This window comes from Macaca thibetana, chromosome 4 (genome assembly GCF_024542745.1).
Source record: "Macaca thibetana thibetana isolate TM-01 chromosome 4, ASM2454274v1, whole genome shotgun sequence".
In the NCBI taxonomy this organism is placed as follows: Eukaryota; Metazoa; Chordata; class Mammalia; order Primates; family Cercopithecidae; genus Macaca; species Macaca thibetana.
This window is the reverse complement of record NC_065581.1, coordinates 60,319,160-60,337,166: the sequence shown is the minus strand read 5'-3', so window position 1 is coordinate 60,337,166 and position 18,007 is coordinate 60,319,160.

The following is an 18,007-nucleotide window of genomic DNA, read 5'->3' as shown; positions in this document are numbered from 1 at the left end:
CTCTCGCCTGTATATTGAGAACAATATCACAGGGCGTTTTTACAGCCCGTGTGATATTGCAGGTAATATCATCCTCTCTCAACATGGATAATAAAAACAATATCACAGGCATGTGTACACTCTGTGCAATATTAAGAGTAATATCATCCTCTCTTCTCCTAAATATTAGGAGCAATATCATAGGGGGAGTGTACACCTCCTGCGATATTGAGAATAGTATCATATTTATCCTACTGATTATTAGAAACAATATCACAGGAAGTTGGGGTACAGCCTCTGCGTGGCTGGAGGTAACATTATCCTCTCCCCTTCTGGATATTAGGAGGAATATCACAGAGGGGTGTACACCCCGTGCGATATTGAAAGTAGTATCATCCTCTACTTCACTGAAATTAAGAACAGTATCACAGGTGGCATGCAAGCTCCCTGTGATCTTGGGAGTAATATCATTCTCTTCTCCCCTAGATATTAGGAACAATATCACAGGGTGGGTGTAGACCCCCTGCGATATTGGGATTAATATCATCCTCTCTCCCACTGGATATTAGAAACAATATCCCAGGAAAGTTGTACACCTGCTGCATTATTGGGAGTAATATAATTCTCTCCCACTTGGATATTAGGAACAATATCAAAGGTGGGGTGTACACCCCCTGTGGTATTGAAAGTAATATCACCCTCTCCCTCCACTGGATATTATAAACAGTAACACAACAAACAATATCACATACACTGCAATATTGGTAATAATATTGTCTCCTCCGCTGTATTTAGGAACAATGTCACAAAGTAATTTACACCACCTTCGGTATTGAGAGTAATACCTTCCTCTTTCCTACTGGATATTAGAAAAAAATCTCACAGGGAGTGTGTACACCCCCTGCGATATTGGGAGTATTATCATCCTCTTCCCGCCTGGATATTAGGAACAATATCAAGGGTTTTTGTACAACCCTTGCAATATTGAGAGTAATATCATCCTCTCTTTTCCCAGATATTAGAAACAATATCACTGGGCGGGGGAGGGGGTTGCACACACCCTGCGATACTGGAAGTAATATTATCCTCTCTTTCCCTGGATATCAGGAACAAAAATCATAGGGCAGGTGAACACTCCCTGCGATATTGGAGTAACATCATTCTTTTCCTTTCTGGATATTAGAAACAATATCGCAAAGCAGGTGTTCACCCCCTGCGGTATTGGAAGTAATATCAGCCTCTTAACCTTTGGATATTAGAAACAATATCACAGGGGCTGCTTTACACCCTCTGCGGTTTTGAATGTAATATCATTCCCTTTCACTCTGGATAATAGGAACAGTACCACGGAAGGGGGTGTACAACCAGTGCAATATTGGGAATAACATCAACCTCTCTCCCCCTGGATATTAGGAAAAATATCAAAGAATTGGTGTACATTCCCTGCGATATTAAAAGTAATATCCTCTCCCTCCTCTAATATTAAAAACAATATCTGGGGTGGGGTATAAACTTCCTGGGATATTGGGAGTAATATTATCCTCTCCCACACTGTATAATAGAAACAGTATCAAAAGGGGTGTTGTACTCCCCATGCGATATTACAAGTAATATCATCCTCTCCCAACCTGGATATTATAAACCATATCACAGGGGAGTGTACACGCCCTGCAATATTGGGAGTAATATCATCCTCTTATCTCCTGAATATTAGGAACAATATCACAGGAGGAGTGTACACCCCTTGTGATATTGAGAGTAATATTACTTACTTCCATTCTGAAAAGTAGAAAAAATATCACACGGAGTGTTTACAGCGCTGTGATATTAGGAGAAATATTCTCCTTTCCACCCCTGGATATTAGGAAAAATATCACAAAGGGGTGTACACCCTCTGCAATATTGAAAGTAATATCCTCTCCTTCAGTGGACATTAAGAATAATATTACAGGGGATGTGTAAACCACCTGCTACATTAAAAGTAATATTATCTTCTCCTTCCGCGGATATTAAAAACAATATTACAGGAAAGTTGTACACCTTCTGCCATATAAGGAGTAATATTATTTTCCCTTTCCCTGGATATAAAGAACAAAATCAAAAGAAGTGTGTATACCTCCTGCGATATCAGGAGTAATGTCATCCTTTCCCCTCCTGAATATTAGGAAAAATATTACAGGGGATTTGTACAACAACCGGGATATTAGTAGTAATATCATCCTCTTTTTCCCTGAATATTAGGAAAAATATCGCAGAGTGAATGTACATCCCCTGCGATATTGAGAGTAATATTGTCATATCCACCCGTGGATATTAGAAACAATATCGCAAAAGGGGGATGAACACCCCCTGTGATATTGGGAGTAATATCATCCTCTTGCCCCCTGGATACTAGGAACAATATCACGGGGGCTTACACCCATGGAATATTTCAAGTCATATCATTCTTTATTCCACTGGATGTTAGAAACAATATCACAGGAGGGGTGTACGCACTCTGCGATATTGGGGTTAATATAATCTCCACCCCCCCCGATATTAGAAACAATATTACAGGTAGCATGTAACCCCCCTTGTGATATTGACAGAAATATCATCCTCTTTCCAACTGGATATAAGAAACAACAATATCACAAGAGAGGTGAATACTGAAATATTGGGATTAATATCATATTGAGAGTAATATCGTCCTCTTCCCCCCGAATATTAGGAGTAATATCACAGACTGGATTTACACCTCCTGCGATATTGAGAGTGATAGTATCCTCTCTCCCTTTGGATATTATAAACAATATCACAAAGGGGGGTGTACAACCCCTCCGATATTGGGAGTAATATCCTCTTACCGCCTGAATATTAAGAACTGTATCACAGCAGGGTTTATACCTCCTACAATATTGAGAGTCATATCATCCTCTCTTCCACTAGATATTAGAATAATGTCATCCTGTTCCTTCCTGGATATAAGGAAAAATGTCAGAGGGCGGGTGTACACCCGCTGCAATATCAGGAGTAATATCATCCTCTCTTCCTCTAGATATTAGGAACAATATCATAGGGAGCTGTACTCCCACTTGTGATATTGAAAGTAATACCATTATCTCTTTCCCTGGATATTAGGAACAATATAACGGGGGTTTGACACCCCCTATAATATTTGTAGTAATATCGTTCTGTCCGTTCCTGGATATTAGGAACAGTATCACAAGAAGGTTGTACACCCTTTGCGATATTGAAAGTAATAGTATCCTCTCTCCTCCTGGAAGTTGGGAACAATATTACTGAGAGGGTGTACACCCCCTGCCATATTGGAAGTAATAACATCTTCTCCCTCCTGGACATTTAACACCATATCACAGGGGTGGTGATTACCCCCTGCGATATTGGGAGTAATATTATCCTCTCTCCTCTTGAATATTAGGAATAATATTACAGGGGGTGTGTACACTTTCTGCGATAATAAGAGTAATGTCATCCTCTCCTCACCTGGATATTAGGAGCAATATCACAGGAAGGCTGTACACTCCCTGCAATATTGAAAGCAGTATCATCTTCTTCCACCCTGGATATTATAAGTAATATCACAATGGGGCGTATACTCCCTGTGAAATTGGAAGTAGTATTATCCTTCTCTCCCTTTGAATATTAAAAACAGTGTCGCAGAAATTGTGTACACCCCCTGCCATATTAGGAGTAATACTATCCTCTCCTAATCTGGATATTAGGAACAATATCACAGTGGGAGTGTACACATCCTCCGACGTTGGAAGTAATATCATCTTTCTCCCCTGAATATTAGAAACAATATCACGCGTGGAGTGTCTAGGCCTTGCGACATTGGGAGTGACATCATTTATTCCCCTTCTGGATATTAGGAACAACATCATAGGGTGGTTGTGCACGCCCTGCGATATTAAGAATGTTATCATCCTCTCTCTACCTGGATATTAGGAGCAATATCGCGGGGGAGTTAAATACACCCTGCTGTATTGAGAGTAATATCATTCTTTCTCTACCTGGATATATCTATATCACAGGGGCGTGTATAAGTCCTGTGATATTGAAAGTAATATCATCCTATTTCCCTCTGGATATTAGGAACAATATCACACGGGGATGTACACCCCCTGTAATACTGGGAGTAGTATTATTTTTTTCCCGCCTGGATATTAGAAACAGTATCACGGGGGGTGTACTCCCTCTACAATAGTGAGAGTAATATCATCCTCTCCACCCCTGGATATTAGGAACAATATAACCGGGAAGGGTGTACACCCCCTGCGATATTGAAAGCAATATCATTTTCTCCCCCCAAAATTATTAGGAACAATTATCACAGGGAGGCTGTACACTCAGTGCGATATTGAGAGTAATGTCATCCTCTCTTCCCCTGGATATGAAAAACATTCAAAGAAGGTGTGTACAACCTCTGGGATATTGAGAGTAATATCATCCTCTCCCCTCTTTAGTAATAGTAACAGTATCACAGGGTGGGTGTACACCCCATGTGATATTGGGGGTCATATTATTTTCTTCTCCCTCCCCGTGTATTAGGAACAATATCACTGAGGAAGTATATTGGGAGTAGTATAATTCTCTCGTTATCTGGATGCTAGGAAAAATATCACGAGGGAATGTACATCTTCTGTGATATTGAAAGTAATATGATCCTCTTCCTTTCTTTATATTAAAAACATTATCACAGGTGTGTGTGTAATTCTCTGTGATACTGGGAATAATATCATCCTCACCCCGCTGTCTATTGAGAATAATATCACAAGGGATGTGTACACATCGTGCTGTATTGCAGTTAATATCATCCTCCCTCAACCTGGATATTAAAAACAAAATTACAAGGGAGTGTACACGCCATGCGATGTTGAGAATAATATAATCTTCTCTTCTCTTGGGTATTAGAAACAATATCACAAAGGGGTGTACTTTCCCCTATATATTAAAAGTAATATCATCCTCTTTTTCACTGGAATTTACGAACAATATTACACAAGGTTTGTAAAACTTATGTGATATTGGGAGAAGTATAATCCTCTCCCCGTCTGGATATTAGGAACCAAATTACAGAGGGGGTTGTATATCTCCTGCGATATGGGGAGTCATATTATCCTGTTTCCCCCTGGATATTAAAAACAAAATCCCATGAAAGTTGTACACATACTGCGATATTGGAAGTAATATCATTCTCTCCCCACTCCTGAATATTTGAAATAGTATTACACTGGGGTTGTACACCCAATGAGATATTGAAAGTAATATCATCCTCTTCCCTCCTAAATATTAGGAAAAATATCACGAGAGGGTTCTACACTTCCTGCAATATTGGGAATGATATCATCCTCGTCCCCCCTGAATATTAGGAATAATATAACAGAATGGGTGTACACCTCCTGCGATATTGAGAGTGATACTATACTCTCTCCTCCTGGATATTAGAAACAACATCACAAAGGGGGGTGTGCACCCCCTGCAATATTGTGAGTAAGATCCTCTTCTTACCTCCTGGATATTAAGAAGTGTATCAAAGGAGTGTTTACACCTCCTGCAATATTGGAAGTTATATCATCCTCTCTCCCAGTAGATATTAGAAACAATCTCATGGCTGTGGGGGTTACACTCTCTGCGATATTGGCACTAATATCGTCCTCTCCCCCTCTTGATATTAGGAGCAATATCACAGGGGGCCGTGTAAACTCTGTGATATTGACAGTAATATCATCTTTGTCGCCCCTGTATATTATTAACAATATAACAGGAGGGATGTACACTCCTTGCGATATTGCTAGTAATATTATCCTATTGCTCCCTTGATAGTCAGAACAATATCACAAATATTGAGAGTAATATTGAGAGTAATATCATCTTCTCTTCTTCCTGCAATATTGAGAGTCCGCCTGCAATATTGAGAGTAATATCATCTTCTCTTCTTCTAGATAATAGGACCTATATCCTAGGAAGGATGTACACTCCCTGTGATACTTGGAGTAAGATCATCCGCTTTTTCCGTTTTAGCTAAGAACAATACCAAAGGGGACGTTCACACACTCTGTGATATTGGACTAATATCATTCTTTCGATTCTGGATATTAGCAACAATATCACGGGATGGGGGTGTTCACTTCTGCGATATTGGGAGCAGCTTCTTAACTTTTGTATATTAGGAACAATATCACTGAAGAACTGTACACCCTCTATGATATAGAGGTGTACAGGGTGTATAGGGTGTAAAATCATCCTCTTTCTCCTTGGATATTAGGAACAACATCACAGAAGGGGTGTACACTCCCTGCGACATTGAAAGTAATATCATTTTTTCTCCCTTTATATTAGGAACAATATCACAGGGAGGTGTAAATTCCCTGCGATATTGAAAGTAATATAATCCTCTTCCCTTCTGTATATTAAGAACAATATCACAGATAGGGTGTACACTCGTTGCGATATTGCAAGCAATAGCATCATCTTCCAAACTGGATATTAAATATGATATCACAGGGTGGTGTACACGCCCTGCAATATTGGGAGTAATAGTATCTTCTGCTTTTAATGATATTTGGAAAAATGTCACAGGAAGAATGTACGGTTTCTGCGATATTGAGAGTAATACTATCATCTCCCTCTTTGGATATTAGAACCAATATGACGGGGGGGGCGTGTACAGCTCCTCCGATATTGGGAGTCATATTATTCTCTCCGCCACTGGATATTAGGAAGAATACCACAGAGGGGTGTACACCCTCTGCGATATTGAAAGTAATATCATTCTCTTATTAACTGGATTTTAAAAACAATATCACAGTGGGTGTGTAAACCCCCTGCGTTATTGGGATTAATATGTCCTCTTCTCCACTGAATATTAGAAACAAAATTACAGGGAAGGTATAGATCCCCTGCGATATTGGAAGCAAGATCATCCTCTCCCCCTCTGACTATTAGGAACAATATCACAGAAAATGTGTACACCCCCTGCGATATTGGGAATAATATCATCCTCTTCCCTTCTGGATATTGGGAGCAAGATCATCCTCTCCCCCTCTGACTATTAGGAGCAATATCACAGAAAATGTATACACCCCCTGCAATATTGAGAATAATATCATCCTCTTCCCTTCTGGATATTAGGAACAATATCACAGTGGGAGTGTACACCCCGTGAGATATTAGAAGTAATACCATCCTTTTTCTCCCTGGATATTACAAACAATATCACAAAGGGGGTGTACACGCCCTGCGATATTGGGAGTTACATTAATTTCTCCCAACCTAAGTATTAGACACAGTATCACAGGAAGTTGTACACTCCCAGCGATACTAAGAAAAATATCATCCTCTTTTTCCCTTGGATATTAAAAATTATTTCAAAGTGGGGCGATGTGCAACCTATGGGATATTAAGAGTAATATTCTCTCCCCAAACTAAATATTAGGAACAATATCACAGGGAGGGCAGACACCCCATGCGATATTTGGAGTCATATTATTCTCTCTTCCCCAGTATGTATTAGGAACAATACCACAGAGGGAGTGTACACACCCGGCGATATTGGGAGTTATATCACCATCTTCCCGCCTTAATATTAGGAAAAACATCACTGGGAAATTTTACGACATTGTGATATTGATAGTAATATAATCCTCTTCCTCCTTTCATATTAAAAGCAATATCACAGGGCGGGTGTAAACACCCTGTGATATTTGAAGTAATACCATCCTCTCCCCATCCTGTATATTAGAAAGAATATCACAGGGAGTGTGTACACCCCATACGATATTGCAAGTAATATCATTCTCTCTTCCTCTAGATATTAGAAAAAAAATATTACAGGGGGGTGTACACCGTCTGTGATATTGAAAGTAATATAATCCTTTTCCTCCCTTGTTATTAAAAACAATATTACGGGAGGCGTGTAAACTTCTTGCGACTTTAGGAATAATATCATCCTCTCCCACTCCCCCTCCGTATATTGAGAATAATATCAGAGGGGGGTTGTACACGCTGTGTGATATTGCAGGTAATGTCATCCTCTCTCAACTTGGATTTTTTTTAAAAAAATCACAGAGGAGTGTACACGCCATATGATATTGGGAATAATATTATACTCTCTGCTCTTAAATGTTAGAAACAATATCACAGGGGGAGTGTACACCACCTGCAATATTGAAAGTAATATCATTTTCTCCTCCTCATGTATATTAGAAACAATATCATAGGGAGGGGAGAACAGCCTCTGCGTGGTTGGGAGTAAAATTATCCTCTCCCCTCCTGGATATTAGGAGGAATATCACAGAGGCGGGTACAGTCCCTGTGATACTGAAACTAACATCATACTCTCCTTCACTGGAAATTAGGAACAATATCACAGTGGGTGTGTAGACCTTCTGCTATATTGGGAGTAATATCATCCTCTCCCCCTCTGGATATTAGGAACAATATTACAGAGGGGTGTACACCCCTTGTGATATTGGGAGTCATATGACCCTCTCGCCCCAAGAGATTAAAAACAATATCACAGGAAAGTTGTACACCTGTTGCTATATTGGAAGTAATATCATCCTCCCTCCCCACTTAATATTTGGAAAAAATTCACAGTGGCGGTGTACACCGCCTGCGGTATTGACAGTAACAATATACTCTCACCTCCTAGATATTAAAAACAATATCACAGGAGGGGTCTACAATTCCTGCGGTATTGAAAGTAATATCATACTCTTCCTCCCTGAATATGAGGACTAATATCACAGGGTGGGAGTATGCCTCCTGCTATGTTGAGAGTAGAATTATCCTCTCCCCTCCTGGATATTGGAAACAATATCACAAAGGGAGGTGTACACCTCCTGTGATATTGGGAATAATATCATCCTCTCCCCACCTGGATATTAAGAACAATATCACAGAAGGGTTTACACGTCCTGCGATATCGGAAGTAGTATCACCCTCTCTTGATTGGAAATTACAATCTCACGGGGGGCGGGTGTACACCCCGTGTGATATTGGGAGTAATATCATCCTCTGCCCCTCTTGATATTAGAAACAATAACACAAGGGGCGTGTAAACCATCTGTGATATTGACAGTAATATCCTCTTCTCCTCTGAATATTAGGAACAATATCACAGGAGGTGTGTACGCCCCCTGCTATGTTGCAAGTAATGTCATCCTCTTCTCCCCTTGATGTTAGAAACAATATCAAAAAGCGAGTGTACACCACCTGCAATATTGGGAGTAATATCATTCTCTCTTCTAGATATTAGGAACAATATAACAGGGGGAAAGTACACCTTCTGCAATATTGGGAGTAATATCATCCGCTCCTTTTCTGGATATTAGGAACAATATCAAAGGAGGGGTTAACACCCTCTGTAATATTGGAGTAACATAATTTTATCCCTTCATTGATATTAGCAACAGTATCACGGGAGCAGGGGTATGTTCACTTCTGCGATGTTGAGAGTTAGAGCAGGCTCTTAACCATTGGATGTTAGGAACAATATCACTGAAGTGGGGTACACCCCCTACGGTATTAGGAGTAATATCATCCTCTCCCTCCCTGGATATTATGAGCAATATCACACCCCGTGCGATATTGGTGCGATGTTGAAAGTAATATCATCCTCTATTTCCCTTTATACTAGGAACAATCTTACAGAGTTGGGAGAGACTCTCTGCGATATTGGGAGTAATATCATCGTTTCTCTTTCTGTATATTAGAAACAATATCACGGGAAGGAGGTGTACACCCCACTCAATATTCCAGGCAATGTCATTATCTCCCAACCTGGATATTAAAAACAGTATCACAGGGGGCTGTACACGCCCTGCGATGTTGGGAGTAATATTATCCTCTTCCCTTCTTGATTTTAGAAACAATATCACAGGAAGAGTGTACACTTCCTGTGAAATTGAGACTAATATTATCTCCCCACCCCCGTGAATATTAGAGACAATATGACAGGGGTGTGTGTACAGCTCCCTCAATATTGGGAGAAATATTATCTCATTTGTCCCTGGATATTAGGAACAATATCACAGGGGTGTGTACATCCAATGCGACAATGAAAGGAATATCATTCTCTTTCACTGGAGATTAGAAACAGTATCACAGGGGGTGGGTAAATCCCCTTCAATATTGAAAGTAATATTATCCTTTCCCACCCTAGACATTAGGAACAATATTACAAGGGGAGTGTACACCTTCTGAGATATTGGAAGTAAGATCATCCTCCCCCTCTCTGAATATTAGCAACAATTTCAGAGAAATGGTTTACCCCAGACCTCCCACTATGTTGGGAGTAATACCATCCTTTTCCCTTCTGGATATTAGGAAAAATATCACAGGGAGAGTGTATACCCCTTGAGATATTGGAAGTAATACCATCCTCTTTATCCTTGGATATTAGAAACAATATCACAAAGGGAGTGTACAACCCTTGCGATATTGGGAATGATATCATCCTCTCTCCCCCTGGACACTAGGAACAATATCACAGGGGTACTTTACACCCCCTGCTATATTGGGAGTAATATCATCTTTTTTCCCCCTGAATATTGGAAACTGTATCATGGGGGGAAGGGGGTGTACAACACCTGCGATATAGAAAGTAATATTCTCTCTTCCTCTGAATATTACAAACAATATCACAAATGGGTTGTAAAACCCCCTTGATATTAGAATTAATATCGTTTTATCTCCACTTGGATATTAGAAACAATATCAAGGGTGGGGAGGATGTACACCATCTGTGATAGTGAAAGTAATATCACCCTTTCTTCACTGGGATATTAGGAATAATATCACTGGGGGAGGTGTACACCCCCTGCAATATTGGGAGTAATATTATTTTCTCCTGACTTAAATATTAAGAACAACGTAACAGGGGGAGCATACACCTCTTGTGATATTGAGAGTAATATCATCTTCTCTTCCCATGGATATTAGGAAAAATATCAAAGGGGAGGTGTACACCCCAAGGGATACTGGAAGTAATATCATGCTCTACCTCATTAAATATTAGGAACAATTTCAAAGGGAGGGTGTACACCCCTACGATTTTGAGAGTAATATCATCCTCTCCTCCCTCCCCGTATTTTAGGAACAATATCACAGAGGGAGTGTACACAAACTGCGATATTGGGAGTAATATCATCCTCTCTCCCTCTGGATATTAGGAAAAATATCACTGGGAAGGTGTAAATCCCCTGCGATATTGAAAGTAATGTAAGTATCTTCCTCCCTTCGTACTACAAATAATATCACGGGGGGAGTGGTGTGAACTCCCTGCGGTATTTTGAGTAATAGCATCCTCTTTCACCCTGTATATTAGGAGCAGTATCTCAGAGGGTGTATACACCCCGTGCGATATTGCAAGTAGTATAATTCTCTCCCAACCCAGATATTAAAGACAGTATCACAGGAGGACGTACATGCCCTGTGATACTGGGAGTAATATTATCCTCTTCTCTCCTGGATATTAGAAACAATATCACAGGGGGAGTGTACACCCCCTGTGATATAAAGAGTAACATCATTTTCTCCCCACTGGATATTAGAAACAGTATCACAGGGGGGTTGTACAGCCCCTGTGATATTAGGAGTAATATTATTTTATTTCCCTCCCACCCAGATATTAGGAGCAATATCACAGGAAAGTGTAAACTCCCTGCGATACTGAAAGTAATATCATCCTCTCTTTCACTGGAAATTAAGAACAATGTTACAAAATGTGATATTGGTAGTAATGTCATCCTCTTTCCACCACAGTATTAGAAGAAATATTACGGAAGGTGTATACACTCCCTACAATAGTGGCAGTAATATCATCCTCTCTACATTTTGATATTAAAAACGATATTACAGATAAGTTGTACACTTGCTGCCATATTGGGAGTAATATCATCCTCTTGTCAACTGGGTATTAGAAACAACATCACAGAAGGGTGTACACTCCCTCACTCTCAATGATATAGAGAGTAATAGCATTTTCTCCCTCCCTGGATATTAGAAACAATATAACATGTAAGGTGTACAGCCCCTGCGATATTGGGAGTAATGTTATTTGCCCACCCCCTGGATATTAGGAACAATGTCACAGGGAGTTGTGCACCCTCTGTGATATTGAAAGTAATATCATCGTCTCCCTTCCTGGATTTTAGAAACAATATCACAAGAAGGGTGTACAAGCTTTGCAATATTTGGAATAATATCATTCTCTTCCTCTCTGGATATTAGGAACCATATTACAAGGGGGTGTACAATTCCTACGAAATTGGGAGTAATATCATCTTCTCCCCGCCTGGATATAAGAACAATATCACAGCGGGGTGTACCCAGTCTGCGATGTTGGGAGTAATATCATCCTGTCACCACCCCCCGATATTAAAAACAATATCACAAGAGGGAGCACACTACTTGAGATATTGGGAGTAATGTCATCCTCTCTCTCCCTGGATATTAAGAGCAATATCACAGGTGGTGTGTAGAGTTTCTGCGATAATGGGAGTAATGTCATCCTCTCCCATCCTGGATATTAGAAACAATATCAAAGGATGGATGTACGCTTTCTGCGATATTCAAAATAGTGTCATCATTTTTTTCCCCCTGGATATTATGAACAATATCACAAGGGGTGTACATCCCCGGTGATATTGGGAGTAAGATCATATTCTCCCCCTCTGAATATTAGGAAGAATATCACAGGAAGGGTGTACACTTCCTGCGATATTGGGAGTTATATCACCCTCCTCTCTTCTGGTTATTAAGAACAATATCACAGTAGGAGTGTACACTCCCTGCGATATTGGAAGTAACGCCATCCTTTTTCCCACTAGATATTAGAAACAATATCACCAAAGGGGTGTACACCTTCTGTGATATTGAGAGTGACAGCATTTATTTCCCTCTTGATATTAGGAACACTATCACAGGGGGTTGTGCACCCCCTAAGATATTGAGAGTGATATCATTTTCTGCCCCTCCTCATATTAGGAATAATATCACAATGATTTGTACACCCCATGCAATATTGCAAGTAATATCATCCTCTCCCAAACTGGATATTAAGAACAATATCACAGTAGAGTGTACACGCTCTGCGATATTGGGAGTAATGTCATTCTCTCCTCTCCTGGATATTAGAAACAATATCACAGGGGGAGCATACACCCTCTGCGATATTGAGATTAATATTATTTTCTCTCCCCAGATATTAAAAACAATGTAAAAGAGGGGGGTATACAGCCGTTGCGATATTGGGAGTAGTATTATCTTCTCCCCCCACCCCGGATTTTAGAAACAGTATTACAGGGGGGTGTACACCCCCTGAGAAATTGAAAGTAATGTTATCCTTTCCTTCACTGGAAATTGAGAACAGTATCACAGGGATTGTGTAAACCTCCTCAGATGTTGGAAGTATTGTCATCCTCTTGTTGGGATTCACTCCGGATGGTGGCAGAAATATTAAAGAGAAACATTAGGGGAGGTTATAGGGAATAGGCACAAACCTATTTGGAAGGCTGAAAGGTTACATAGCTTGTAATAATTGAACAGGCTGAAGGCGCCAGTTCTTACCTTAGAACATTAGGTCACAGGGTAAAGACAAGAGACAATAGAGGCTTCCCCAGTTAAGTCTGTTTACCCTACCTCTATAAAGTAATCTTTAAGCCAGATGGCCCTCTTGAGGGAAGGCCGACCAGGGAAATTGCCCCCTAATGGTATTTACTTTAGGCTGCCGTACCTGAGCTTTAATCATTTGTAGAACTACTCTCTTAACCATGTTAATTATCCTGAAGTGTGTTTACCCAAAGCTTCTGTTGTTAATTCTATACTAAATAAATGCCTGGAGTACCAGCTGAACGGGGCTGGCCAGCAGTGACAAACCTCTTTTGGTGTGTAGGCGGTCGGACACTCAGCAGGACCGGTAAAACAGAATATCTGTGTGTCAGTGTACGTTTATTCATCCATCGCCAGGTTAGGAGTCTGCAAGGGACAGACTCCCCGCCGCTAGTGCCACCGTGAAAGGAGTGCTACCTCATCCTGTCTCCCCATGGATATTAGGAATAATATTACGGGGAGGGGAGTACAACCAATGCAATATTGGCAGTAATATCAGCCTCTCCTCCCCTGGATATTAAAAACAGTATCAAAGGAAAGCTGTACACCTGCTGCGATATTGAGTAATATCATCTCTTCCCTCCTTGATATTAGATACAATATCACAGGTGGGGTGTACAACCTCTATTATAGTGAGAGTAACACCCTCTCAACCCCTCGATATTGGAAACAATATCACCGGGGGTGGTGTACTTTCCCTGCGATATGGAGAGGAATATAATTTTCTCCCAATCTAAATATTAAGAATAATATCACAGAGGAGGTTCCCCCCCGCCCCGACTTGGGATATTGAGATTAATATCATCCTATCCACCACTGTGTATTAGGAAAAATAACAAAGGGTGGGTGTACAACCTCTGGGAAAATAGAAGTAATATTCTCTCTCCACCTAAATATTTGGAAAAATATCAAAGGAAGGGTGTACAACACTTCGATATTTGGAGTAATATTGTCGTCTCGCCCCCTGTATATTAGGAAAAATATCATACAGTGAGTGTACACTTCTTGCAATATTAAGAGTAATATAATCCTCTATTCCCCTGGATATTAGGAAAAGTATCACTGGGAAGGTGTACAACCCCCGCGATATTGAAAATAATATAATCCTCACCCTCCCTTCATACTATAAAAAAAAATCACAAGGAGGGTGTAAACTCCCTGTAATATTGGGAATAATATAATCCTCTCCCCCACCCCCTTATACTAGGAACAATATCACAGGGGTGTGTACAACCCATGCGATATTGCAAGTAATATCATCTTCCCCCAACCTGGATATTAAAAACAATATCACCAGAGGGTGTAAAAGTCCTGCGATATTAAGAGTAATATAACCTCTCCTCTCCTGGATATTAGAAATAATATCACAGAGGGAGTGTACACCACCTGTGGCATTAAGAGTAATGTAACTTTCTCTTCCCCTAGGCATTAGAAACAATATCAGAAGGTGGGTGTACAGCCCTTGTGATACTGGGAGTAATATTATCTTCTCATCGCCCTCCTCGGATATTAGGAACAGCAGGGGGATGTACACTCCCTGCGATATTGAAAGTAATATCATCCTCTTCTTCACTGAAATTAAGAACAGTATCACAGGGGGTGAGTGGTGATTAATATTACCCTCTCTTCCCCTGGATATTAGGAACAATATTACAAGGTGGGATGTGTTCAGACCCTGTCATATTGGAAGTAATATCATCCTCTCTGCCACTGGATATTAAAAACAGTATCACAGAAAAGTTGTACACCTGCTGCATTATAGGGAGTAATATCATTCTCTCCCACCTGGATACAAGGAACAATATCACAGGTGGAGTGTACACTCCCTGCGATATTGAGAGTAATATCATCCTCTTTCCCGCTGGATATTAGAAACAGTATCACAACAAGCAATATCACACTTCCTGCGATGTTGGTAATAATATTGTCTCCTCCGCTGTATATTAGGAAAAATATCACAAAGTAGTTTACACCAGCTTCGATATTGAGAGTAATATCATCTCCTTTTTTTAACTGGATATTTCAAATATCCTCATAACCTGAATATTAGAAATAATGTCACAGAGGGAGTGTACACTCCCTACGATACTGAGAGTAATATTACTTACTCCCTTTCTGGATTTAGAAACAATATCACACGGGGTGCATACAGCCCCAGCGATAATAGGAGTAATATTCTTCCCACCCCTGGATATTTTAAAAAAATCACAGAGGTGTGTACACCCCCTGCGATATTGAAAGTAATATCATCCTCTCCTTCACTGGAAGTTAAGAACAATATCACAAGGGATGTGTAAACTCCCTGCTATATTGAAAGAAATATTATCGCCTCCTTCCTGGCATATTAAAAACAAAATTACAGGAGAGTTGTACACCTTCTGCAATATAGAGAGTAATATTATTTTCCTTCTCCCTGGATATTAAGAACAATATCAAAAGAGGTGTGTGCATCCCCTGCGACATTGGGAGTAATGTCATTCTTTCTCTCCTGGATATTAGGAAAAATGTTACAAGTTGTTGGTAGAACAACTGCGATATTGGGAGTAATATCATCCACTTTCCCCCTGAATGTTAGAAAAAAGTAGCTCCCCCACCCCTGGATATTAGCAACAATATCACGGGGGGGTATTGGGAGTAAATATCAACCTCCTCCTCCTGGATATTAGGAACAATATCAAATTTGGTGTACACACTCTCTGAGATATTGGGAGTAATATCATCCTCTCCCCCGCCCCCCGGTTATTAGGAACAACATCACAGGATGGGTGTGCACCCCCTGCGATATTGAAAGTAATATCATCCTCTTCCCCACTGGATATTGGAAACCATATCTCAGTGGAGGGTGTACACTCTCTGTGATATTGAGGGTAATATCATCTTCTCCCCACCCCCGCTCTGGATATTAGGAATAATATTACAGAGAAATTTACACCACCTGCAATATTGGAAGTAATAGCCCTTCTTTCTTAGAAACAATCTCACAGGGAGTGCGTACAACCCCTGCGGTATTGGAAGTAATATCATCCTCTTCCCCCTGGATATTAGGAACAATATCACAGGGCTGGTGTACACCCCTTGCATTATGGAGAGCAACATCATCCTGTCTTTTCCTAGATATTAGAACAATATCACAAGGGGGTGTATACACCCTGCGATATTGGGACTAATATCATCCTCTCTTTCCTTTGATATTAGGAACAAAATCACAAGGGGGTTGAACACTTTCTGCGATGTTTGGAGTAATATCATTCTTTTCCTTCCTGGATATTAGAAATAACGTCACAAATGGTGTTTTCATCACCTGCGGTTTTGGGAGTAATATCAACCTCTTAGTCTTTGGATATTAGAAACAATATAACAGCGGGGAGCCGGGGATGTACACCCTCTGCAATATTGAAAGTAACATCATCCTCTTTCCCCCAGGATATTAGAAATAATATCACAAGAGAAGTTCTACACCCCCTGCGATATTGGGAGTAATATCAACCTCTCCTCCCTGGATATTAGGAACAATATCACAGAATTGGTGTACACCCCCTATGACATTGAAAATAAAGAAAATAATATCATCCTGTCTATCCATTCATATTGGGAACAATATCTTGGGGTGGTCGCGCCACTGCACTCCAGCCTGGGCAACAGCGTGAGACTCCGTCTCAAAAAAAAAAAAAAAAAAAAAAAAAAAAAAAAAAAAAAAAAAAAAAAAAAAGAAAATAATATCATCCTGTCTATCCATTCATATTGGGAACAATATCTTGGGGTGGGGTGTAAATTCCTGTGATATTGGGAGTAATATCATCCTCTTACCTCCTGGATATTAGGAACAATATCACAGAGGGAGCGTACACCCACTGTGATATTGATAGTAAAATCATTTACTACCCTTCTGGATATTAGAAACAATATCACAAGGGGTGCGCACAGCCCCTGCAATATTGGGAGTAATATTATTTTCTCCCCCTCCTGGATATTAGAAAAAAAAAATCACAAGTGTTGTACACACCCTGTGATATAGAAAGTAATATCATCCTCTTCTTTACTGGGCACTAAGAACAATATTACTGGGAGTGTGTAAATCCCCTGAGATATTTAAAGTAATATTCTCCTCTCCTCCCTGGGATATTAAAAACAATATTACAGGAAAGTTCACACTTTCTGTGATATTGGGAGAAATGTCATTTCCTTCCTCCCTGAACATTAAGAACAATATTAAAAGAGGGTGTACACCCCCTGCAATATTTGAAGTAATCTTTTCCTCTCCTGGATATTAGGAACAACATTACAGGTGTTTTGTACATCCCTTGTGATATTGGGATTAATATCATCCTCTTCTCCCCTGGATATTAGAAAAAATATCTCAAAGGGAAGGTGTATACCTGCGATATTGGGAGTAATATCAGCCTCTTGC